General features: G+C 40.2%; 9 non-coding genes across 9 annotated transcripts; all 9 read left to right on the top strand.

The window, feature by feature from the left end:
• Positions 1-17050: 17050 nt before the first annotated feature.
• trnaf-gaa (transfer RNA phenylalanine (anticodon GAA)) lies at positions 17051-17123 on the top strand. Its single transcript has one exon. It is a non-coding gene; the product is annotated as a tRNA-Phe (tRNA).
• Positions 17124-17768: 645 nt separating this feature from the next.
• trnaf-gaa (transfer RNA phenylalanine (anticodon GAA)) lies at positions 17769-17841 on the top strand. The gene has a single exon. It is a non-coding gene; the product is annotated as a tRNA-Phe (tRNA).
• An 881-nt stretch (positions 17842-18722) lies between these two features.
• Positions 18723-18795, top strand: trnaf-gaa (transfer RNA phenylalanine (anticodon GAA)). The gene has a single exon. It is a non-coding gene; the product is annotated as a tRNA-Phe (tRNA).
• An 868-nt stretch (positions 18796-19663) lies between these two features.
• On the top strand, positions 19664-19736 carry trnaf-gaa (transfer RNA phenylalanine (anticodon GAA)). The gene has a single exon. It is a non-coding gene; the product is annotated as a tRNA-Phe (tRNA).
• An 883-nt stretch (positions 19737-20619) lies between these two features.
• Positions 20620-20692, top strand: trnaf-gaa (transfer RNA phenylalanine (anticodon GAA)). Its single transcript has one exon. It is a non-coding gene; the product is annotated as a tRNA-Phe (tRNA).
• Positions 20693-21134: 442 nt separating this feature from the next.
• Positions 21135-21207, top strand: trnaf-gaa (transfer RNA phenylalanine (anticodon GAA)). The gene has a single exon. It is a non-coding gene; the product is annotated as a tRNA-Phe (tRNA).
• A 418-nt stretch (positions 21208-21625) lies between these two features.
• trnaf-gaa (transfer RNA phenylalanine (anticodon GAA)) lies at positions 21626-21698 on the top strand. Its single transcript has one exon. It is a non-coding gene; the product is annotated as a tRNA-Phe (tRNA).
• An 867-nt stretch (positions 21699-22565) lies between these two features.
• Positions 22566-22638, top strand: trnaf-gaa (transfer RNA phenylalanine (anticodon GAA)). The gene has a single exon. It is a non-coding gene; the product is annotated as a tRNA-Phe (tRNA).
• Positions 22639-23081: 443 nt separating this feature from the next.
• Positions 23082-23154, top strand: trnaf-gaa (transfer RNA phenylalanine (anticodon GAA)). The gene has a single exon. It is a non-coding gene; the product is annotated as a tRNA-Phe (tRNA).
• Positions 23155-24182: the final 1028 nt, after the last annotated feature.

Raw genomic sequence — 24182 nt, 5'->3', positions numbered from 1 at the left:
TTTTTGCTGCGTTCATTAACTGAAGCTTCTGACCTGTATCTGCAGGATGTTTTGCTTTACACTTCTGCTACATGATCGGCTGATTGCATAATTTAATGATTGTTGAGGTGTTCCTAAAATTGCACACATTCATTATCTCTTTTTAGGGAAATTTGTAGGCTTATTTCTTTGGTAAAAGGTAGTTCCAATGAAAAGCGTTTAGCAGTGAGCTCTGCAAGCAACGCTGCTATTTGCTTTTTGGCTGGACTGCAACAGCGGGGTACTATAATTGCGAATGTCGCTGACTGACTGACTGACTGACTGACTGACTGACTGACGATATTTCCACCACTGGTCAGCAGAGTGCCGAGCTCTACTGAACCGCTCTGGTTTCCCGGCTGCTTGGGAACTGCAGGGAAGAGGAGGAGCGCTTCCAATACACTGAGCCTCGCCTCCATTACAGCAAATACACTACTTTCATTACATGTATCATTATTACTAAAGGAGTCAGAGGAATAACTGAACATAAGACGCACCGAGCAGAGAGAGCAGTAGCGAGGGAGAGAGAGAGAGAGGTCATCGGTAATGAGGCTTCGTACTAATGACTATGACCATCTACATATCAAACAGAGGGAGTCAGACATAATGACATGCCTCTAACAGAAGTCTTTTACATTCTGGAGTTGAGGTATTGTGGCTGAAATCACAGCTCAGTCTTTGTCTTTTAATTTATGCGTTTGGTGATTTCGTCAGACGACATCACAGAAATAAAATCAGGATTTGACCATAGGTGGTCCAGACATATACTAGGTTTTGGCCTAGTCTTGTTTAAATGTAATATTCCATTACGATGAACATAAAACCTCCATAGTATTTCAATGGAGGAACAAATCTCATGGTCTCAGTTTGCTTCAACTAACTAGTTTCCCTAATTAACAGCCCAGCACACCCAGTCTGGTGTTTGCCATCACTGGTGTCCCCTCAGGGGGAAGGTGGGTGTCCATCCACAGTCATGCAAATCTTAACCAAATTTCTAGAAAAATCAGCAAACCAAGCTCTGCGGACTGATGAGAATAATAACACTTATCACACTGTCACAACAAAACCCACAACAGGGAGATGTCAATCAAACACAGTTTGTGCACACCCACACACAGTCCTGTGAAGAGGTCTAATTAGGCAAGATAACATGGAAACACCTGTGGGGGTGGACAATGTGCCTGTAGAAGTTTTTTTATGTACAAAATGAATGATTGCTTTAAAAAATATGATGTTTTTTTATTGATTAAAATACCAAACAGTATAATAAATGGTAAAAATTGCTCTACCTGGACAAGCTACAACATTAAAGCTGCTTCAGTCGTAACACAGAACTTTTACTTATAATATTTAAGTACATCTTTTCTGATAATATTCATACATTTTTTACAGAAGTAATATTCTGAATGCAGTTTTACACAATAGTATTGCTACTTTTACTTCAGTACATTTACTGAGGTACTGTACTTAGGCACAGTTTTAAGGTCTTTGTACTTTACTTGAGTACTTTCTTTGCAGCTACTTTACACTTACTTGACAGCTAAAGTTACTAGACACGTTTCACATTATAATTGTTATAAGTAAAACATGATCAGTTTATAAAATATGATATATTAATATAGATTAAACTCTGCAATAGTATATGAATGCCTCTACAACAATTTTAAAATACTACTTACATGTTATTGCATTAATAGTAATGATCCACTATGATAATATAATATATAATATTATTCTGACAGGAGCAACTCTACATTATGAGCACTACACCAACATCCACCACTGACTAAAATGATCTGTATGGAGAGATAACGCCAGAGCTAACCAGAAAAAAACATGTTATTTTCTACTCTAATGAACCAGCCCATTCATGGCATCTCCAAATGTGGCCACGGCCTTGACCGCGTGGGATTTATCCTGTTAGAAGTCAGTCACCGCAGTGCTAAAAACCACCATGTGAGAAAGTTGTCTTAAACCGCCCAAGGGGTCTTCTGTTTAGACCCGAGGCGAAATGAACATGAAAATGGAGCATTTTATTACCTACACACAGAGACATGGGATACATCAATATTCATTAACACCCTTACACAACTCTGCAAAAGAGCGTGATGAGTAGATTTGTCAGAACAAGTGTATGTGGTGGTTGTGTGTGTGTGTGTGTGTGTGTGTGTGTGTGTGTGTGTGTGTGTGTGTGTGTGTGTGTGTGTGAGTGTGTCAAGTGGAGGAGGGGTCAGACTTTTGTGTTTCAAATTGGGACTGGCTGAGGAATGTGGGCTGTGAAGGGCAGGAGAACAAAAAAAGTTGGATTCACAGGGATTAGAGACAACACTGAATGACAGCTCTTTAACTCATTCATTCTCTGGAGCTCATGTTTTATTCATGCTCCCTTTAATCAGGTATTTTAACTGAAATCAAAATGTCTTTCTCAAGGAAAGGACCCCGACAACAAACAAACACGCATTCATAGACTTGATTTGAATGTATTTTGGCAACAAAGTTGTTTCTGACGGCGCCTCTGTCTAATTAAAAAAAAAAACAAGCTTTGATTTCGACTGTTCCCTTAATGTCTGCCACAAAATTACTTAAGCCCTTATATTGAGCATTGATGACAACAATAAAACACATACTCATGCATAGTCACACAAGGATTGACATATGCCAGCCGGAGCGAGTGAAGCAGCTTGGCTGGGCTTGTTCAAGGCCTTAATCAATGGGAGGCTTAGCTGGTGACACAAATGATCATGGCAGCAGCAGAAGCCACAGACTGTAGCAAATCCCAGCTCATCTCATTACCACAGATGCATGAGAGGAGCCATATTACAATTTCTGCCAGATCTGTCACTGTGAACATTCAGGGGGTGGATGAAAATATGAAACAGCCAGCTATATATGTAAACATCTGGCACCATGTGACTATTCAGAAGCTAATCAACTGTGCTGATAAGTGTGTGTGCAGACTGTGTTTGGCATATGTTGTCACTCTCCATGCTGTTCAGCCTGCACACATTACAAGTGCTACAGTATGTGTAGCATTTTAACACTGAGATATCATTTACCATGTTAATTTTGAGGCATTTGTATAATTACCCTGAACAACTGCAGCTGTATGGTATTTTTTACACAGTGTGCGTGTTGGATATGAGATGCACTTTAAACCTGAAAAAGAGAAGTTGGTTTTACTATGCAATGGATTTACAACTTTATTCAGGTTACACATATTGTGAAGTGTAGTTTCAACATGTTGACTTGTAAGCCGGATGCTTATTGGGTGTTTCCAAAGGTGATATTACAACTTGTTCCTGTACTCAGTGTGTATAATTTAACATACACCTAATGTTTTATCACTTTCACATTCAGGCTAAAGGGAAGAGCTATTTTTCTGAAGCTAGCAAGTTAGCCAGCTACTTTATACTGCTTCCATTTGGGAGTTATCCTAATTACCACTTTCCGACTTTCCACTTTTCTCAATAAATCTGAAAAGACCTAAAAATTTCCTGAAAGATCTGATATAGCCAACTTTAAAGTTAAACACTGATTTAATCCGCTGACCTACTCTACAGTCAGGTTTCCATCATAATGCCTCCCAAATTTTACATTTTATGAAAATCAGCAAAATAAAATACAAATTTATGCATGTTTCCATCCACTTAGTAGGAGTTGGGTGATCAAAATAAGCACTAGGTGGCGCAGCACGATTACGTAATTAAAAGAGCGACAAATCTCAAACAAAGGAAAACCATGAATGTATGAAGATGATGGGAAGCTTGGCGACGGAGATATTTTTCATCTCTCCTTTGTCGCATCGACCTTTTATTGAATAAACTTTTCCACCTCTACCAAATTCTATTTTGCGATATTTCCACTCACCATTCTTTTAAAGCGTGTTGTGTTTACAACTTCTTCTACTGCCAAAAAAAAAAATCTACGTATGCAGCTTTAAGGTTTGCAGAGGATGTTTGTATAGTATTTACCGATGCCAGTTTGGGTTGTGTTTGGTTTAAAAACACCAGAACAACTCACAGTAAGACGACTGCAACACAGCTCATGTCCTGTAATTAAGTGGTAGCTGGCGTCAGGATGACTTGAATGCTTGCAAATGGATTTCTTCAATCCCTACAGGAAGTAGTTTACTGTCAGTTGTTTCAGCTATCATGTCCATCATATTGCTGCTAAGGGTATAACATGAAACAAATAAGCATGGGACTGTTTAGATTGGTTGGGGACCATCTGCTACACACTTAAGAATTTCAATCAGTGTTGTATACATACTTACATCCTTCACATCCCAAATCTGCATACTGACACTTCCCTTTATCTTAAGAAACACATGAAAGCATTTACTGACAGATCTCTTCAGGCTGACACATACTGTTAATCATCTTCATATGACTGGCCTGTGCAGCTGCACCTTTGTAGTTGTAATTTATTTACATGCTTCAAAGTTAAAGGCCTTTTTAATGTGGTATTTCTATTACTCCTTTTTCCAACCGCCGTACGCACAGTCAGATACACTCAGTAGTCGGGCGTGATAAAGACAGAGGGCCTGTCACGCCGCCAGATAGGAGCAAGCACAAGTCTTTGTCTTCTGTTGCCCTGAATCAAACAGATATATATTTAGACCTGCTGCTCTGTGCTGTACAAACCGAGCGGTATTCCCCTCTCAATCTGTACGCCTGTGTTCCGCCGCTGCAGCACAGCCAGGGGTCTTCCACACTGTCAGAGGCTTTGTTGAAAGAATACCCACACTGAATCAATCCCTTATGTAGTGGACACAGGAGCCGATTCACAGCGATAGGTTCCTCATAGCTGATCCATTTTTTTTTTTTTTTTTGTGTACAAAGCCTGCTGTTGTGCAGACAGGAGCCAAGCTGTCTTCCCATGACCAGCAGGACCGGCCATGGCTAAAGCAGTGTCAGGGCGCTTAGACGAGCCTGTGTCACGGATAACAGGACATGAGTGGCCACACTGGCTCACGCTGCTGCTGTGGAAAATAGCAAGCGGCTTGTCTCTGAAGTGACCCAGAGTATTTGATAACAGGGATGGAGAGCAGCAGACAGGAGAGGACGGGGGATATCTACGAATTGCGGATTCAAGTGGAAGAATCAAACATTGGTTGTCACAAGTGCAATTGGAATCTCCATTCAGACACAAAAACCTCTGGTACCTGAACCCTGCTGGCCCATCCTCACAGCTATATGAGCACAGAAACAAAGTGGTGTTAAGCCCCTTTTTGGACATTCTGCACAGTACCTCTGTGATTATCTGCCGGCTGTCTTCTAAGCCCCAGGCACAGTAAGCTTCAGTGTCCTCATTTGGGACTCTGAGTGACAATATGCAGCAATGTTTTTCACTGCAGTACAGTAGACATCATGCTTGTTGCTCTTTAGGCCTGAGAGTCAAATTCTCTTAAAAAAAAACGACAAAAACAACTCATTTATAAATAAATCTTGACCTTAGCCAAGCATACAAGCAATCTAATTTAATGCTAACCATAGCCCTGAAAGACTGCATCGCTCTCACCATGCTGTGCTCGTGTCACATGGGAAAGAGTCACTGAAAGAAAAGCTTATCTCACCTTTTTTTAAAAGGTAAGTGGAGGAATTCAGGGTTTTGTAATGGAAATTGATTTCTCTTTCTCTTTTTAAGGATGGCAGTATCTGCCAGTCAAGTGGTCGATCCGCCACCAGACTGAAATACCTCAATAACGTGTCTCGCTGTTGGTTTCCATAAAATCAAGTGAAGACATTCAAGGTTCACTGCGGATTTTTTCTTTTTTTTCCCCATATCTTGTTTTTCTTTTCTTTGTGTTAAGTACTAAGTGTTATGACAGAAACGTTAGCATGATAACATCATGCTAAAGCGTTCGTTCATTAGCAACACTGCTGCGTCTAAGTGTATGAACTCACTGAAAGCAGCACAACGGTTAAATCTAGCTACTTTTTGGACGCCTCACGTCTCTCTACATAGTTGTGTTGTAGTTTGTTTGTCTCCCAGTGATTATTTTACAAGTAAATGTAGGTGAAATCACAACAAAGCTGTTGACTTATGTGATTATAAAATCAAGATTTTAGCAACAGCGCAGCAGCTTGGAAGTGACTGCCGGTTAACATGTAGTGTTAAGGGGCCGTGTTTCAGTCACTGTTTAAAACCGTAGACTGTGAATAAAGATGGACGCAGCCTCCGTGACATCACCCACAGGGTTCTGAAGAGTGAGCTGTTCTGTCGACGCCGTCTTGGCAGTGCCTGACTCCGCCTACCTCCCAGCTAGTCCAACAATGGGCAAAGAGGTGAGGCGTGAATGACGTTGTAAGCATACGCTCACCCACCGCTCACTCAAAGAGGTCACACCCCCCATTATACATAACTTTAAGTCTTAGCAAAATGTAAACAGTTGAGTTATATAAACAGTTGTCATGAAGGAGGAAATGAACTATAGAGATCAATGATAGGACATCTATGGGGAGCCTATGGGGATTGACTTGCTACTTAATTTTTCAGCCCCAGAGGACACCTTTAACTGGAATTCCTCTGTATTAAAATAATATTCTGTTTATGTGAGCACAGACAGTAGAAGCACACAGATAAAAGGCCTGAAAGCAGCTGACTCCAGGCAGAATGCAAACACAACACAATGACATCAGTTGTTTACAGCAGTTCCACAACAGCTCTCAACTACGTCTTCAATTTCGCACATCGACCATACGCGGTCCAGCCGTAAGATTTAATCTAGTATATGGCTGACTCACTTCATGCATGTCAAACAGAGACTTGACGATCAGAAGTTATCAAAACTGACAGATTTTTTTTTATTTTTATCGTAGCCTCTCAACAACTGCAGATGCTTCCAGACATATGGCCAAACGCATAACTAGATATGACTCAAGTGTTCAGTGACAGTGAAGCTGGTTTCAGTTAGCGTTCCTCATACTTCTGCATTTCCTTCCTTGTAATTTGCCACACTGTATTGATGCACCCCCCTCCACCTCCTCCTCCTTTATCAAGCGGACAGAGGGTCTCTTCAACTCACACAGTCCAAACTCCAAGTGGCTAAGGAACACAAAGAGGGATTGAGATGACGGGTGCGGCTGAGTCGAGGAGGACAGAGGAAGAAGTGTCACACAGGGGACAAAGACAACACCATCTGACTGCAGATGATTGTTTCAGTCATTAGCATGGGTTTGGGCCTTCACAGACATCTCAGCAGGGCTTTTCTCTGCTGACATAGGCAAAGCTTTTATTGAGCAAATGATGATGTTGAAGTGTAGCTAATACGACTATATCCTCTTCTCCTTGTTCCCACGATGACAATATATTCCTTTTTTCTTTTAAACACAAGTTTGTTTTAAAATATTTGTCAAAAATACTAGACAGACAGACTAAGACCTACAGTTTGATGGCAGTAAAGTGGTGCAATTTGTGTCAAAAAAGGGCTCCACCGCTGACAAAATCCTTCTAACAAAGAGTCAAGCATGAACATATAAACTGTGTCTGTGATGACGGAGAGTTGCTGTCAGCTCAGAGAAATCTGCACTGACACAAAGAATTTTCTGGAGTGAGGAGAGATTTAATAAAAACTTGTGAATCTATTGTTACTCTGTCATCTCTTTGTCATCTTTTACCACACTGCTTCACCAGGATTCAGTCTGACAGCATTGTATTTTATTATATAATACTTTTTTTTTTTTTTGTTTCAAATATTTCTATCCCGATCCCCAAAAATCACAGCCCCAATTACTGGCCGATTTAGGCAAAGAGTCATTGCTCCTCCTGTGAGTAATATCCAGAGAGACGCATCATTCAGCCACTTGAACAATGAAAGGACCAAGATAACTAGAGCCAAACTTTGCAAGCTCATCATATAAGAAGTTGTGCAAAGCATTAAGTCCTTACTGCAATGGCCCACGTTCGAGACATTCCCCCCTCTATCTCCTCGACTTTCCTGTCTCTCTCTCTCCGCTATCACAATAAAGGCCAAATATATAAATACATATACACTGAACAAAAATATGAATGCAACACTTAATAAACACAAAATGCGTCTTTCTCTTAAATTTTCTTCACAGATTTGTTTAAATCTGTGTCAGTGATCATTTCTCATTTGTCAAGATCATCCGTCCACCTGGCAGGTGTGGCAAACAGTGGGTGTCAGGCCATAATTCATTTTATGGTAAGCATTATCTCTACAATATATTTGTATTCTGTAATCATATACACATAAACAGTACATATATCCTTACTGCTATTGCAAACAGAACATTTCCTGCTGCTGCTTAAAAATGAATCAACAAAACAAAGGAGCATTTTTATGCAAACAACGTGAGTTTATTTGGCTTGGTTTGGTTTAATCAGACTTAACTGGTTTGGCAGCATTCACACAACTGCTTTGAATCAAATATTACCAAATCCTGATTGGTGCATGGAAATAAACATCACATTTTTCCAACTAGCACACTTCAAACCAGCATGAAAAGTCCAGACAGAAACACAAACACAGGAATCTTTCATGTCAAATATCCAAAAGTGTTCAAACTTTGGCAGAAAATAGCATTTTCACACATGGCGAGAAGCTGATTGAAATTTCAACAAAGTCACCTTGCAGGTGCTCAGAAAGAACCATTTGAGTAATGGAAGCAGCATTCTGTGTAAATAATAAAATTAATAGGTAGATATTAAAAAAATTAATAAAAAAATAAATAAATTTGTATGCCAAGTGGTAATGAAGGTCACATGAAATAATCTTGTTTATTACAAACCATCTCTCACTGTAATATTAATCGCTTCCAAATAGGGCTACAGATAAAGCTTAGGTGAAAACAGTCGTCTCCAGAGGGGGCTATGCAACATCTGATCATTTTCAGACTGCACATCATCTCTGCTAGAGGCTAGAGGCTACATTAGCCGCCGCTAGTGTAACATAATCAAAAAGATTCAAGTCAAAATCCCGCTAAATGGGACAACTATGCCACCTACCATTGTAAATCTGTACCTGCATTGAGTACTAACGGCAAAGGGTTATGGGTAATCCTCAACGCAACGGTCGTTTGAAAATAATAAATGAACTTGAAAAGCACATAAAAGTTGAGCTGGCTTTATTTAGTATGATAACATTTGTTTTAGATTAAATTCTCCATGTTTATTATTATGTTTATTAAGTTTAACATTATTATGTGTCCGCGCTGGCGACAGTCGGAGCCACATATTGTTTTCGGGTTGTCCGTCTGTCCCATTCTCATGGGCATGATATCTCAGTAAGGCCTTAATGGAACTTCTTCAAACTTGGCACAAACATTCATTAGGAGTCACTGATGAACTTATTAGATTTTGGGGGTCAAAGGTCAAAAGTCACCTCACAAAACACAGCTTTGGCCTTGTGAATGCGATATCTCAGTAACAACTTGAGGGAATTTCTTCAAACTTTGTACAAACATTGAGTTGGACTCAAGGAAAAACTCAAGGGAATTCACATACATTTTGCACAAATGGTCACTTGGACTCAAAGATGAAGATGAACAATAATGTGATGCACCCGAGTCTCTTACTAAAGCAGTCTAGTTGCATTGTTTGTAACATAGGCACCAGGTTTTGGCAAGTAAAAGGCAGGCATGGAATAAAATAGACTCTGGTACTTCTATATCTGCATTTTTTTTTTTGAGCATTCATTTAAAATTATGTTACTTCAATTAAACTGTACATGTAAAGCCAAACTAGGAACAAGAGTTGAAAACTAGCCACAGCTAAAGACTGTGCAACACATAAGTGTCATGCTCTGTATCGGAACTATTAAATAAATAAATAAACTAAACTAAAAAAGAGAATATATTTCTTTCAACAGAGGCAGTTTTATTTTGTTTTGAGTTGTTTAGATTTCAGTGTGAAGCGAAAGTTTAGAGTTTGCATGTAGGGGTTAATTTTGTGCATATTTTCGCTTTGCACTGGTTTGAGGTGGCAGCTAAAAACAGCTTTGGAAGCTGCTCAGGGTAAAATTGAAGTCATGATTTCAAAACATTGTGCCGATAACAGCTTCAATATGTACAACCTTCAGCTTTCATGTTGACAACATAAATACTTTGGTTGTCAACACTGGTGCACGGCGCCATATCAGCGTCTAATCCACGCTTGTCGTCTCTGATAAGATAGAGCATTGTGAATTTCTGACAATGGGATGCGGCTTCTTAGAGAGACAACAGCCTGCAACAACAGTGTTTGGTACACAAGATGTAACATGAGCTGTCAGCGTGTCAGGAGCCAGGTAGCCTGCTGAATCTTCCTGAAATACTAGTTCCCTAACCAGCTCATTGGTATGACACAGGCTGTCTTTGCCTCATGCCCTCTGCTGTGCTCTTTCCAGGCAGCCTGATTATGTAAGCTGTTATCCAATCGAAGCCTGTCTGGATCGCACAGTCCTCTGTGTGCCTGTTTGTTTGCATAGTATATAGCTGAGAGCAGTACAAAGAAACCTGGATATTTGAAAGAGTTTTATGTAACTAAAAGCCACACAGTGTGCCATCACAATACCTGCATGCAGTGACTGCAAATACACTTGGCACTGATGTAAGGTGAGAGACAACGCGCAGTATAATCATAGATGTGACAGTTTGGGTATACAAATGATCCATGTGGGTGTTATTGACCAAGCTTGATTCAGAAAACCACCCGCTGCTCTGATTCTCATGAAAGCCTGAGTGTGCTGTACTTGCAGAGATGATCGAATTGGGATGAAAGCCAAATAGTGGGTAGAGAGTGAATGGCAGGTTCCCACTCAAAGAGCATAATGTCCACCTTTAGAGGCGCGAGAGGGAATGCTCAGTTACACTTGAAATGTTGAATGCCTTCTTACAAGTAGGTATGAACCATGATTACTGGTAAAAGTGCAAACTCACAAGGGGACAGCTAAGGGCCACAGTGCACATATGGCCCATTTCTGCCGCCAAAGAGCCCCAGGAACTAAGCAGATCCACTAGAGCAGATATGTAGTTGCCTTTTTTTTTTTTTTTTTTTTTAATGACAATACAGGATCCTTACGGCCTTCTTTATTTACTGCTAATCTTTTAAAATGTGTGCCATTACCCACATTTGTGCAGCTGTATTTGTTTAAATGTATTCTCCAAATAACCCAGACCCTACTACGAAGCCACAGGAACTAAACTGAAAGCCTATTACACCTAAATTAGCGTCTATAAGCATGCTGTTTTTAGTCAAAAGCAACTGACTCCCAATACAGAAATGTAATATATAACATATATGTTCCCATATCAAGCCTGATGTTGCCCTATATGTCACCTATAAGGTGAAATATTATCAGATATATACATGGTGGCCAAATGACATAGACGTTGCTTCACTCTGACCAAGCACATATAACTGTTTAGTACTCACAATAGCTGCAGGTAAGTCACACAATGCCAGTGTTGGATCTCTAAGCTGATGGACTGACTGTGGTGAGCTGATGACTTACCGTGGCGGGAAGGTGGACTGACCGTGGTGAGCTGATGGACTGACCGTGGCGGGCTGATGGGCTGACCGTGTCCGGCTGACAGGAGAGTCCTCTCTCTCCATCCCACGTCGTCGTTAAAGAAGCTACCAGGGTTCACTTGGCTACCCGGAGCGCTGGCTGGTGACACTGATTGTCTCTAGTGATCCAAAGAAACTTCCAGACTTTATCCGAGACACTTGCAGTCTGTCTGGCAGTTTATAATAGCTAACTTAGCTAGCTAGCTTAAAAGGCTAATAATAACGCAGTATCAGCTATCGCGTCTATTATTGAACTTCTCACAGTACACGTACAAATGTTCACTGGTTAGCAGTCTTGTGCTCTGATGTATCCATCGCATTAACTGACACACCAAACTTTCTCCTTGTTTTACAACAGTTTTCAGTCTTTTCTCCCCTCACTCTTACTCCGAGCATCGCTAACCACCTTTAGCTCACTTTGTTTTTTCCGCTCGACCCCTCGTCAACCTCGTCAGGTCCCGCCCCCCAGCCAATCACGATGCAGGAAAAATGACAGGACAACCAACCACATACGGTAAAATCCAACATATTAGGTTGTACTGTTAGCTCCACATTCTCACTCCTGTAACGTATAATGCAAACAACCTAAACCTATTTAAAGTGGCAGAAATGTTTATATAGGACTGAACATGATGATACTGGCCACAACATATTTATTCTGAGTACGAAAAGAAAATTAGCTAAATTAATTAAGATGTACTGTTATTTATGGACAGTTTAAATTGCCCTGGGGCTACATGTAAAAAAAATTTAAAAAATAATTTTTAGATGGTATACCATGTTGCACACATATCTTAGTATATAAAGACATAAATAACCATATAGAATTTTTTTTTTTATTTATAAGAAATTCTGTATGGTTTTATATGTCCTCCCATTCTGGGAAAATGGTCTCTGTCATTTGGACCATACTGTATATAATATCAACATATATTGACAGGATTGGGGATGGATGTACATTTATGTAACATATGTCTTCAATATAAGCATACATACAAAACATACACATTTGTATGGGCTAGACTTATATATCAATGTATGAAGTTTTTCCAATTTCTAATAGGTTTCATATATAATTTTTACATGTATGTTTTTCTTTTATATGTGCATATAAACACACACACAAATTCAAACAGCGATCTGTTAGCTGCCATGTAAACTAGTAAAATGGATCCGTCTGTCTAATCCTCGGGTTGGTGCTCCTGTAAGTACTCCTGAGATGCTTTGGCTGTTGATTGTGTGTTTTTAAAACGTATTCCCGAACGAGCTCACTGCCAGTGAAAGGTGTACCCGCTGTTTTTCTGGTTTAACAGTACCATGCTGGTCAGGTTTCAGGTCTGTAAACAGTGTTTGTGCTCTGAAAGACGTCACAGCACTGACAAGGGACGAAAATTGACGTGTTCACCCGAGTGTTTACTGCTGATCACCAGTGACCACTACAGAGTCATCTGACCCGGGAGTGAATGCAGATTGAACCCTTTCACACTGACGACAAAAGCCCAATGTTAGTGGGTGTTAGAGTTGTCCAGAGGTGTCCAAAGTTAAAGGGGCTTAAGAAACTAAAAATTCCTTGTGTGCATTCCTCCAATCACAAATTCTTGCCTCCAGGAACAGGGACTTTTTTGGGGCCAAGAACTAAATTTAGATTCTGGTTCCCATGGTCAAAATGCAGATAAGATTCCTGGGTTCTTGAAATGGTCCCAGGGCTCCTTGAAATGTTCCTGTGGTAGAAATGAGACCTGCAGAGGTGAAGAGGGAGAAGATTTTATCTTCAAGACCAGTCAGTGACATTAAGGGCTGCTATCACCACTTATAGTTCCTGGGTCATCAGAAAACAGTATCTCCAGCTGGGGCACCCCAGTGGCTCACCTAGAGCGCGTACCACTTAGGTTCAGTCCTTACTCCAGGGGCAATGGGTTTAAGTCAGACCCATGGCCTTTTTGCTGCATGTCATCCCCAACTTTCCTGTCACTCTCTCACTGTCCCTATCCAATTAAAGGCAAAAAATAACTTAACGGTACCTGCAGAACACTGATAATTTTGGGGCCAGGAACTACGGCCCAGAGCTAAAGGGATTAGTATCAAATGAAGTGCTTGTTGGATGGTCGAATGTCATCTGCAACCCCCTCTCTTTAACATTTCTGACCTCAAAATCGAAGCAAGGCTGTGTCCAACAATTTTTGTAACTTTCTGAAACAGACAATTTGACAATTATCCACTAAATACAGTGATTGTTTTGCTGCATTCAGACTGACTCCTGAGGGGACCCCTCTGTGGCTCTAACCTTTGTACTCTTAATCACCGGGCATGGTTTGCACAGATAGGAATGAGAATTCAGTCCTGCCCCTCTAGTTGCTCCTGGCAATGTAAAACAAGTTGATCCTACTCATTTTAGTATTGATTCTGCTGGTGCGTCTTCTAGAGAAAATTGTTCCAACTGCTTGATTATTGCAGCGAGTCTGTGTTCATTTAGTCATGAGGTGCGAAAAAGGAACAGCTGATTCTGTAATCAGAGTCACACAGTGCTGGATCAATATGGTTCAAGACACATTGCAGTAGAATATGGCTCTGCTAACTCCAAGCCCACTCGCCAGGGCCATGCTTCATAATCAACTGCTCAAATAACAGGAGATGTTGGTTTTTATTTTTGCTCCTCTATTAAAAGGGCCTCAATGGCCAGCAATCATTTTTAGCGTTCACTGTATCCTGTGTGAAATGGACATAAAATAAGGATGAGCAGCTGCTGGCATCAAAAGGTATCAGTCAAATGGAGCAGAGAGACTAAAATAAAAGGACAGTGGAATGAGGACAGTGGGATCTTTGCTGCCTTTCTCTCTGGTCTCTGTCAGTTCAGTCAGCTGTGATTTCCATATCAATATTTGAGTGACACTGAATAATTTAGAGGCGTGCAGTGACACAACGGGATGCAAGGCTGAGTGGCGCCCTGCCACCGCTCTTATTGTTTGTGTGTGTCTATGTGTGTGAGTGTGTGTGTCTATGTGTGTAAGTGTGTGTGTGTGTGTGTGTGTGTGTGTATCTGTTTTGCCGGTTGCATTTAGAATATATATTTGGAAGTCAACTGACAGAAATTGAAAAAGCAATCATGTATGTATGTGTCAGCACTGGTAGAATAGGCTCTCAAATGGCCTGCCAAGGAGCCATTTGCTTCCATGAGAGCAGCTCTGACTAATACAACTCAACAGCTCAAGGAACAGTCATGGGTAATATTTATAAACCAAACATTCGTAGGAAGATTGATGACATCTGAGCACAACTTATTTTCCATAGTATTGCGTAGAACATTCATAGAGTAGAGGAAGGAAAACATGCCACAGAAATAGCATCCTTTTTTCTTTTTTTTTTAATAGAATACAAAGATGATTTATCGTAGGTATGTGTGATTTTGTCAGCGTGTAGAGAACATACGCACGTATGCTCTGCCAGAGATCTTCTGGGATTAGTGAAAGTATAGGACGAGTCATATTTTTAGTTGTCAGACTGTAACACTGTATTTCACTTTGGGTGACAATTACATAAAACACATTGAACACATTTTAAAACTTAGTTAATGTCATGTTGGTCACAACAGCCAACATTCACTGTCTGATTTATTCTTTGTAAGTACACTTAAAGCGACTATCTTCAACGTTCTACTTTGTTCCGACTTAAAAATCTCGGCCCACATCCGACCCCATAACAATACAACGGCCAAATAATATCTTCTCAGAGCATTTTTCATTTTAATTATAATTATGAACATTCAGGACTGAACCTTAAGCAGGAGAAGCTTAATTTTTCTTCTTGGTTTGACGGTGCAGAGATCACTTGTCGATTCACCATCTGTCTCTTGACTCTTTCCTTTTAACTCTTAAATCAAAGTGATAGGCCTTAATATGAGAAAAAAGAAAACAATGAAAGGTATTTGTAAATGTTTGTTTTTTAGGTTTTTAAAAATCATTTCATTTTAAAACATTTAAAAACATTACAATTGTTTTTTAATTATATCTTTTCACCAGAATTGTACTGTTTTGCAAATTATTTGTTGGCACGCTTGCAATATCTTTGTGGCCCAACAGTAGGCCACGGCCCACAGGTTGGGACCCACTGCTCTATGGATTAACATTGGCTATATCTGTTTCTCTCAGTCACTTCTGCTTCCCAACACTGTCAAATCCCTCCATTCACATTTGGGTGGAACAATCATTGGGTGCCTTTCTTTAAGTTTCATTGCCATGTTTCTTTCAGAAATACTACTGCACAATCTTGCATAGCAATTAACACATTCATCTACGACCTCTGTGACTCACCTTTTCAGTTGTTTCTGATTCTGTTAGTGTTTTCGTGGATGATGCAGTGATCACTGAGGAAAATCCTGCTCATTCACACATTTAGAAAAAGAAAGTCTCGCTTTGACCCTTGACAACTCTCTGGTAAAATAAGCTCAAAACATCAGACACAGATCCTGATCTCAAGGTCAGCCGTCAGCCAACCAACCAGACAGCATGAATGGAGAAGCGAGAGCCATTACGTTCTCCTCACAATATTTTTATTGCTCTGGTGCTTGTTCATCGAGCCCACAGGCTGCCAACAACCTCTCTAGACAATGCTCTAACAACTTTCAGGGTAACCCTCACCAGTACCTCACATGGGGATCGACGTGAACCAGCCAGTCAAAGCTGTTGCCCCTCACCTTTTAAAGCTGATTGCCACAGGTGCATATTCAATTATATACATATGAAATCATCATCGTCATTATATGATTCACTTTTAAGTCAGTCACGTCAGTTCATTTATATGCCATATAAGCACATACGGTATAAGCAAAGCACAGACAAGTCTAATAGGTCAGCTGCTTATTCATTATTAGTTATTAGATTATGATTGACTCTCTTGTTTTGCTGCATTTTAAGATGCTTTTTATGAGGAAGTAACAAACTGTGATTCACAGCTCAGCTGACAACGGCGCTTAGTCATCAGTGAGGCATGTTGGAAGCATTGGCTTTATTCTGCCTCTCTGCATTTCACTTCATCCCATTTTTACTGAGGTTCATTGTACAAATGAGTACAATATACTAATTCTGTAGTAATGTACTAATTCTGGCCCCAGTCAACAGATGACTGTTTAATTAGTACAATATACACTTATCTGTGTACTTTCCCTTAAGTCCATATCCATGAAGAAATCAGAAATAACAAAAAATACAACTTACTTTTTTTCAAATTTTCACTTTAAAACTTTTCATCCAAGATGCCATTGGATTGTAACTCACTCATATTCCTTTCATCCTTGGTGCTGGACTCTGGTAGTTTTTATATACAGTTTTAATATACCAAAGTATTGACAGATGGCTATCCTCTTGTGAAGTATCCAACATTGCTGGACACCTCACGAGAGGGTGAAGAGCAGCACGTATTAAATGACTTCCCACCCTAAAGATATGTGGATGAGAGGAGTACTTCTCGATGTTTGGAAAAGTCATTGTGTTTTGAAAGTCAAAGCCTCCGAAAGAGCTGTTTTCATGCCGAAATAGCTCAGTTGGGAGAGCGTTAGACTGAAGATCTAAAGGTCCCTTGTTTGATCCCGGGTTTCGGCAGCTAATTGGATCTCTTTAGACAAAGCAATTCCTTGAGGGTTAGAGCTGTTGACTTTTAAGGGCCTTATATCATGGAGGCAAGGCCATGAGCCGCAAAACACAACACACACTCCCACATCAATGAAGACAGAGAAAACAATCACATTCATTAACAGCGTTTCTATTGCCTAACGTGGTTCCCTGTGTATTTTTTTTTATTACATCATTATGTGTTTACAGCAAAGAGACATCGGTGAGCGAAACATGGATGGATTTGCATGCACTGCATGTCGCTCTCAAGTGGAGCAAGTTGCTTTGTTAATATCAACTCAGAATTTTGAATCCGAATGATAGAAGGTAACATTTGTTGTTTGTGCAATGTTTACTGAAAAATCTCTGTGTGGCAGTCTATAGCCTCCATACTTGCTTAAAAGCATGCCGAAATAGCTTGGTGTGGTTGTAACCTTGGTAGCAGCTACTCTTGATTTCCCCATAACTAAAGAGCGATGAACTTCTCCAGATGAACTTAATTGCTCTTTTTGCTAATTCAAAAGAAAAACAATTGAAGGTAATTCCTGTGGTATGTGAAATGTTTACTGAAAGAGCTGTATGTTTGGCTCATCATGTGTGTGGTACTAAATAGCCTCCATACCTGCAGAGCAGCATGCCGAAATAGCTCAGTTGGGAGAGCGTTAGACTGAAGATCTAAAGGTCCCTGGTTCGATCCCGGGTTTCGGCAGCTGATGGCCAATGTTAATGACACATAACTTCATGTTTAAGCTGTTGACTTGAATCACTCTCGGACCCTTGTCTGGTGAGTTTCCTGAATGTGTTTCTATAGTCAGCTCATTAAGACACAACTTGTGAAAGTGTCTTTCTGTCAACATTTAATTTCCATCACCTTCCTGAGCATATCACTTATTTGCTAATTATAACAATGGTGTGGTTGTAACCTTGGTAGCAGCGACTCTTGATTTCACCATAACTAAAGAGCGATGAACTTAATTGCTTTTTTTACTCGTTTAAAAGAAAAACAATAGGAGGTAACTTTTGTTGTATGTAAAATATTTACTGAACAATCTGTATGTTCGGCTCATCATGTGTGTGGCATTCTGTAGCCTCCATACTAGCAACAAAGCATGCAGAAATAGCTCAGTTGGGAGAGCGTTACACTGAAGCTGATGGTCAGTGTTTTCATGACCCATTACCTTGATGGTTAGAGATGTTGACTTGTATCGAGTCTGGGACCCTTGTCTGGTGAGTTTCCTACATGTGTTCATATATAATCTGTCACTACAGTCAGCTCATCAAGATACAACTTGTGAATCTGTCTACAAGTCATCCTCTAGTCCTTTATTTCCATCACCTTCTTGAGCATATCACTTGTTTACTAATTAAAACCTTGGTGTGGTTGTAACCTTGGTAGCAGCTACTCTTCATTTCCCCACAACTAAAGAGCGATGAACTTCTCCAGATGAACTTAATTGCTCTTTTTGCTAATTCAAAAGAAAAACAATTGAAGGTAATTCCTGTGGTATGTGAAATGTTTACTGAAAGAGCTGTATGTTTGGCTCATCATGTGTGTGGCACTCTTTACCCTCCATACTGTCATAAAAGCATGCTGAAATAGCTCAGTTGGGAGAGCGTTAGACTGAAGATCTAAAGGTCCCTGGTTCGATCCCGGGTTTCGGCAGCTGATGGCCAATGTTAATGACACATTACCTTGATGTTTAGAGCTGTTGACTTGTATTGCTCTTGGACCCTTGTCTGGTGAGTTTCCTGAATGTGTTTCTATAGTCAGCTCATTAAGACATAACTCGTGAAAGTGTCTTTCTGTCAACATTTAATTTCCATCACCTTCCTGAGCATATCACTTGTTTGCTAATTATAACAATGGTGTGGTTGTAACCTTGGTAGCAGCGACTCTTGATTTCCCCATAACTAAAGAGTGATGAACTTAATTGCTTTTTTTAATCGTTTAAAAGAAAAACAATAGGAGGTAACTTTTGTTACTGAACAATCTGTATGTTTGGCTCATCATGTGTGTGGCATTCTGTAGCCTCCATACTAGCAACAAAGCATGCAGAAATAGCTCAGTTGGGAGAGCGTTACACTGAAGCTGATGGTTAGTGTTTTCATGACCCATTACCTTGATGGTTAGAGATGTTGACTTGTATCGGCTCTGGGACCTTTGTCTGGTGAGTTTCCTACATGTGTTCATATATAATCTGTCACTGCAGTCAGCTCATCAAGATACAACTTGTGAATCTGTCTACAAGTCATCCTCTAGTCCTTTATTTCCATCACCTTCTTGAGCATATCACTTGTTTACTAATTAAAACCTTGGTGCCGTTGTAACCTTGGTAGCAGTGACTCTTGATTTCCCCATAACTAAAGAGCGATGAACTTCTCCAGATGAACTTAATTGCTCTTTTTGCTAATTCAAAAGAAAAAAAATTGAAGGTAACTCTTGTGGTATGTGAAATGTTTACTGAAAGAGCTGTATGTTTGGCTCATCATGTGTGTGGCACTTTTTAGCCTCCATACTAGCATAAAAGCATGCCGAAATAGCTCAGTTGGGAGAGCGTTAGACTGAAGATCTAAAGGTCCCTGGTTCGATCCCGGGTTTCGGCATGTTATGGCTAATGTTAATGACACATTACCTTGATGTTTAGAGCTGTTGACTTCTATTGCTCTTAGACCCTTGTCTGGTGAGTTTCCTGAATGTGTTTCTATAGTCAGCTCTTTAAGACATAACTCGTGAAAGTGTCTTTCTGTCGACATTTAATTTCCATCACCTTCCTGAGCATATCACTTGTTTGCTAATTATAACAATGGTGTGGTTGTAACCTTGGTAGCGGCTACTCTTGATTTCACCATAACTAAAGAGCAATGAACTTAATTGCTTTTTTTACTCGTTTAAAAGAAAAACAATAGGAGGTAACTTTTGTTGTATGTAAAATATTTACTGAACAATCTGTATGTTTGGCTCATCATGTGTGTGGCATTCTGTAGCCTCCATACTAGCAACAAAGCATGCAGAAATAGCTCAGTTGGGAGAGCGTTACACTGAAGCTGATGGTCAGTGTTTTCATGACCCATTACCTTGATGGTTAGAGATGTTGACTTGTATCGGCTCTGGGACCTTTGTCTGGTGAGTTTCCTACATGTGTTCATATATAATCTGTCACTACAGTCAGCTCATCAAGATACAACTTGTGAATCTGTCTACAAGTCATCCTCTAGTCCTTTATTTCCATCACCTTCTTGAGCATATCACTTGTTTACTAATTAAAACCTTGGTGCCGTTGTAACCTTGGTAGCAGTGACTCTTGATTTCCCCATAACTAAAGAGCGATGAACTTCTCCAGATGAACTTAATTGCTCTTTTTGCTAATTCAAAAGAAAAAAAATTGAAGGTAACTCTTGTGGTATGTGAAATGTTTACTGAAAGAGCTGTATGTTTGGCTCATCATGTGTGTGGCACTTTTTAGTCTCCATACTAGCATAAAAGCATGCCGAAATAGCTCAGTTGGGAGAGCGTTAGACTGAAGATCTAAAGGTCCCTGGTTCGATCCCGGGTTTCGGCATGTTGTGGCTAGTGTTTTCATGACCCATTACCTTGATGGTTAGAGATGTTGACTTGTATCGGCTCTGGGACCTTTGTCTGGTGAGTTTCCTACATGTGTTCATATATAATCTGTCACTGCAGTCAGCTCATCAAAATACAACTTGTGAACCTGTCTACAAGTTTTCCTGTAGCCCTTTATTTCCATCACCTTCTTAAGCATATCACATGCTTGCTAATTACAACCTTGGTGTGGTTGTAACCTTGGTAGCAGTGACTCTTGATTTCCCCATAACTAAAGAGCGATGAACTTCTCCAGATGAATTTAATTGCTCTTTTTGCTCATTTAACTGAAAACAATTGAAGATAACTTTTGTGGTATGTAAAATATTTACTGAAAAATCTGTATGTTTGGCTCATCATATGTGTGGCACTGTTTAGCCTCCATACCTGCAGAGCAGCATGCCGAAATAGCTCAGTTGGGAGAGCGTTAGACTGAAGATCTAAAGGTCCCTGGTTCGATCCCGGGTTTCGGCAGCTGATGGCCAATGTTAATGACACATTACCTTGATGTTTAGAGCTGTTGACTTGTATCGCTCTTGGACCCTTGTCTGGTGAGTTTCCTGAATGTGTTTCTATAGTCAGCTCATTAAGACACAACTTGTGAAAGTGTCTTTCTGTCGACATTTAATTTCCATCACCTTCCTGAGCATATCACTTGTTTGCTAATTATAACAATGGTGTGGTTGTAACCTTGGTAGCGGCTACTCTTGATTTCACCATAACTAAAGAGCAATGAACTTCTCCAGATGAACTTAATTGCTCTTTTTGCTAATTCAAAAGAAAAACAATTGAAGGTAATTCCTGTGGTATGTGAAATGTTTACTGAAAGAGCTGTATGTTTGGCTCATCACGTGTGTGGCACTCTTTAGCCTCCATACTAGCATAAAAGCATGCCGAAATAGCTCAGTTGGGAGAGCGTTAGACTGAAGATCTAAAGGTCCCTGGTTCGATCCCGGGTTTCGGCATGTTGTGGCTAGTGTTTTCATGACCCATTACCTTGATGGTTAGAGATGTTGACTTGTATCGGCTCTGGGACCTTTGTCTGGTGAGTTTCCTACATGTGTTCATATATAATCTGTCACTACAGTCAGCTCATCAAGATACAACTTATGAACCTGTCTACAAGTCCTCCTGTAGCCCTTTATTTCCATCACCTTCTTAAGCATATCACTTGTTCGCTAATTACAACCTTGGTGTGGTTTTAACCTTGGTAGCAGTGACTCTTGATTTCCCCACAACTAAAGAGCGATGAACTTCTCCAGATGAACTTAATTGCTCTTTTTGCTCATTAAAAAAAAAAAACAATAGAAGGTAACTCATGTGGTATGTGAAATATTTACGGAAAAATCTCTGTTTGGCTCATCATGTGCGTGGGACGATCTAAAGGTCCCTGGTTCAATCCCGGGTTTCTGCAGCTGATGGCCAATGTTAATGACACATTACCTTGATGTTTAGAGCTGTTGACTTGTATCGCTCTTGGACCCTTGTCTGGTGAGTTTCCTGAATGTGTTTCTATAGTCAGCTCATTAAGACACAACTTGTGAAAGTGTCTTTCTGTCGACATTTAATTTCCATCACCTTCCTGAGCATATCACTTGTTTGCTAATTATAACAATGGTGTGGTTGCAACCTTGGTAGCAGCGACTCTTGATTTCACCATAACTAAAGAGCGATGAACTTCTCCAGATGAACTTAATTGCTCCTTTTGCTAATTCAAAAGAAAAACAATTGAAGGTAATTCCTGTGGTATGTGAAATGTTTACTGAAAGAGCTGTATGTTTGGCTCATCATGTGTGTGGCACTCTTTAGCCTCCATACTAGCATAAAAGCATGCCGAAATAGCTCAGTTGGGAGAGCGTTAGACTGAAGATCTAAAGGTCCCTGGTTCGATCCCGGGTTTCGGCATGTTGTGGCTGGTGTTTTCATGACCCATTACCTTGATGGTTAGAGATGTTGACTTGTATCAGCTCTGGGACCTTTGTCTGGTGAGTTTCCTACATGTGTTCATATATAATCTGTCACTGCAGTCAGCTCATCAAAATACAACTTGTGAACCTGTCTACAAGTTTTCCTGTAGCCCTTTATTTCCATCACCTTCCTAAGCATATCACATGCTTGCTAATTACAACCTTGGTGTGGTTGTAACCTTGGTAGCAGTGACTCTTGATTTCCCCATAACTAAAGAGCGATGAACTTCTCCAGATGAACTTAATTGCTCTTTTTGCTAATTCAAAAGAAAAACAATTGAAGGTAATTCCTGTGGTATGTGAAATGTTTACTGAAAGAGCTGTATGTTTGGCTCATCATGTGTGTGGCACTCTTTAGCCTCCATACTAGCATAAAAGCATGCCGAAATAGCTCAGTTGGGAGAGCGTTAGACTGAAGATCTAAAGGTCCCTGGTTCGATCCCGGGTTTCGGCATGGTGTGGCTAGTGTTTTCATGACCCATTACCTTGATGGTTAGAGATGTTGACTTGTATCAGCTCTGGGACCTTTGTCTGGTGAGTTTCCTACATGTATTCATATATAATCTGTCACTGCAGTCAGCTCATCAAAATACAACTTGTGAACCTGTCTACAAGTTTTCCTGTAGCCCTTTATTTCCATCACCTTCTTAAGCATATCACATGCTTGCTAATTACAACCTTGGTGTGGTTGTAACCTTGGTAGCAGTGACTCTTGATTTCCCAATAACTAAAGAGCGATGAACTTCTCCAGATGAACTTAATTGCTCTTTTTGCTCATTTAACTGAAAACAATTGAAGATAACTTTTGTGGTATGTAAAATATTTACTGAAAAATCTGTATGTTTGGCAGATGATGACCAATGTTTTTTCATGATTCATAAAAGCTTTAGTCGTACCAGTTCTCGTGTTTTTCTGAAAGTCTCTTCAAAGGTGAAAGTAGCTTCACTCTGGGTGTCAAGGAGTGCATACGCAAGTACCTCACTTTCAGGCTCACTGGTGGTTGATACTATGGCTATGACCTTCCTGTTTCATCTTAAAATCAGGAAGCTTGACAATGATTCCTTGATTCTCATTACAGTCAAGGCCTTTAACCGGCGGAACAGCTGCTTTACAACTATGGAGAAAGTCCACAAACTCAAGGTTCATCCTCTAATGCTCTATATCTGACAGCATTTTCTACTTTATACATCGGCCAGAAAAACTTACGTCTTCTGCTTTAATTTGTCTCCTTCTTCTTCTGCTGTTCAATTTTTTTTTCAACTTTGAGTCTATGAAGTTCTTCCTGTTGACATTCTTAATCTTGCGTGGCGGATAACATGCTCGGACAGTCTGAGATGGCTCTTGAGGAGCTCAGAGCTTTGTTGACGTTGACCTTCCTTTGTCCCTAGGCAACCTCAAGTTGTGTCAAATGGTGGTCCTTTAAACCACGTCACAGGCGTCGACTAACCATAGCCTTTCACCTTTCATAGATGACCTTGAAAA

The sequence above is a fragment of the Seriola aureovittata genome, chromosome 16 (genome assembly GCF_021018895.1).
Source record: "Seriola aureovittata isolate HTS-2021-v1 ecotype China chromosome 16, ASM2101889v1, whole genome shotgun sequence".
NCBI classification, from domain to species: Eukaryota; Metazoa; Chordata; class Actinopteri; order Carangiformes; family Carangidae; genus Seriola; species Seriola aureovittata.
This window is presented reverse-complemented; position numbering and strand designations above follow the sequence as displayed.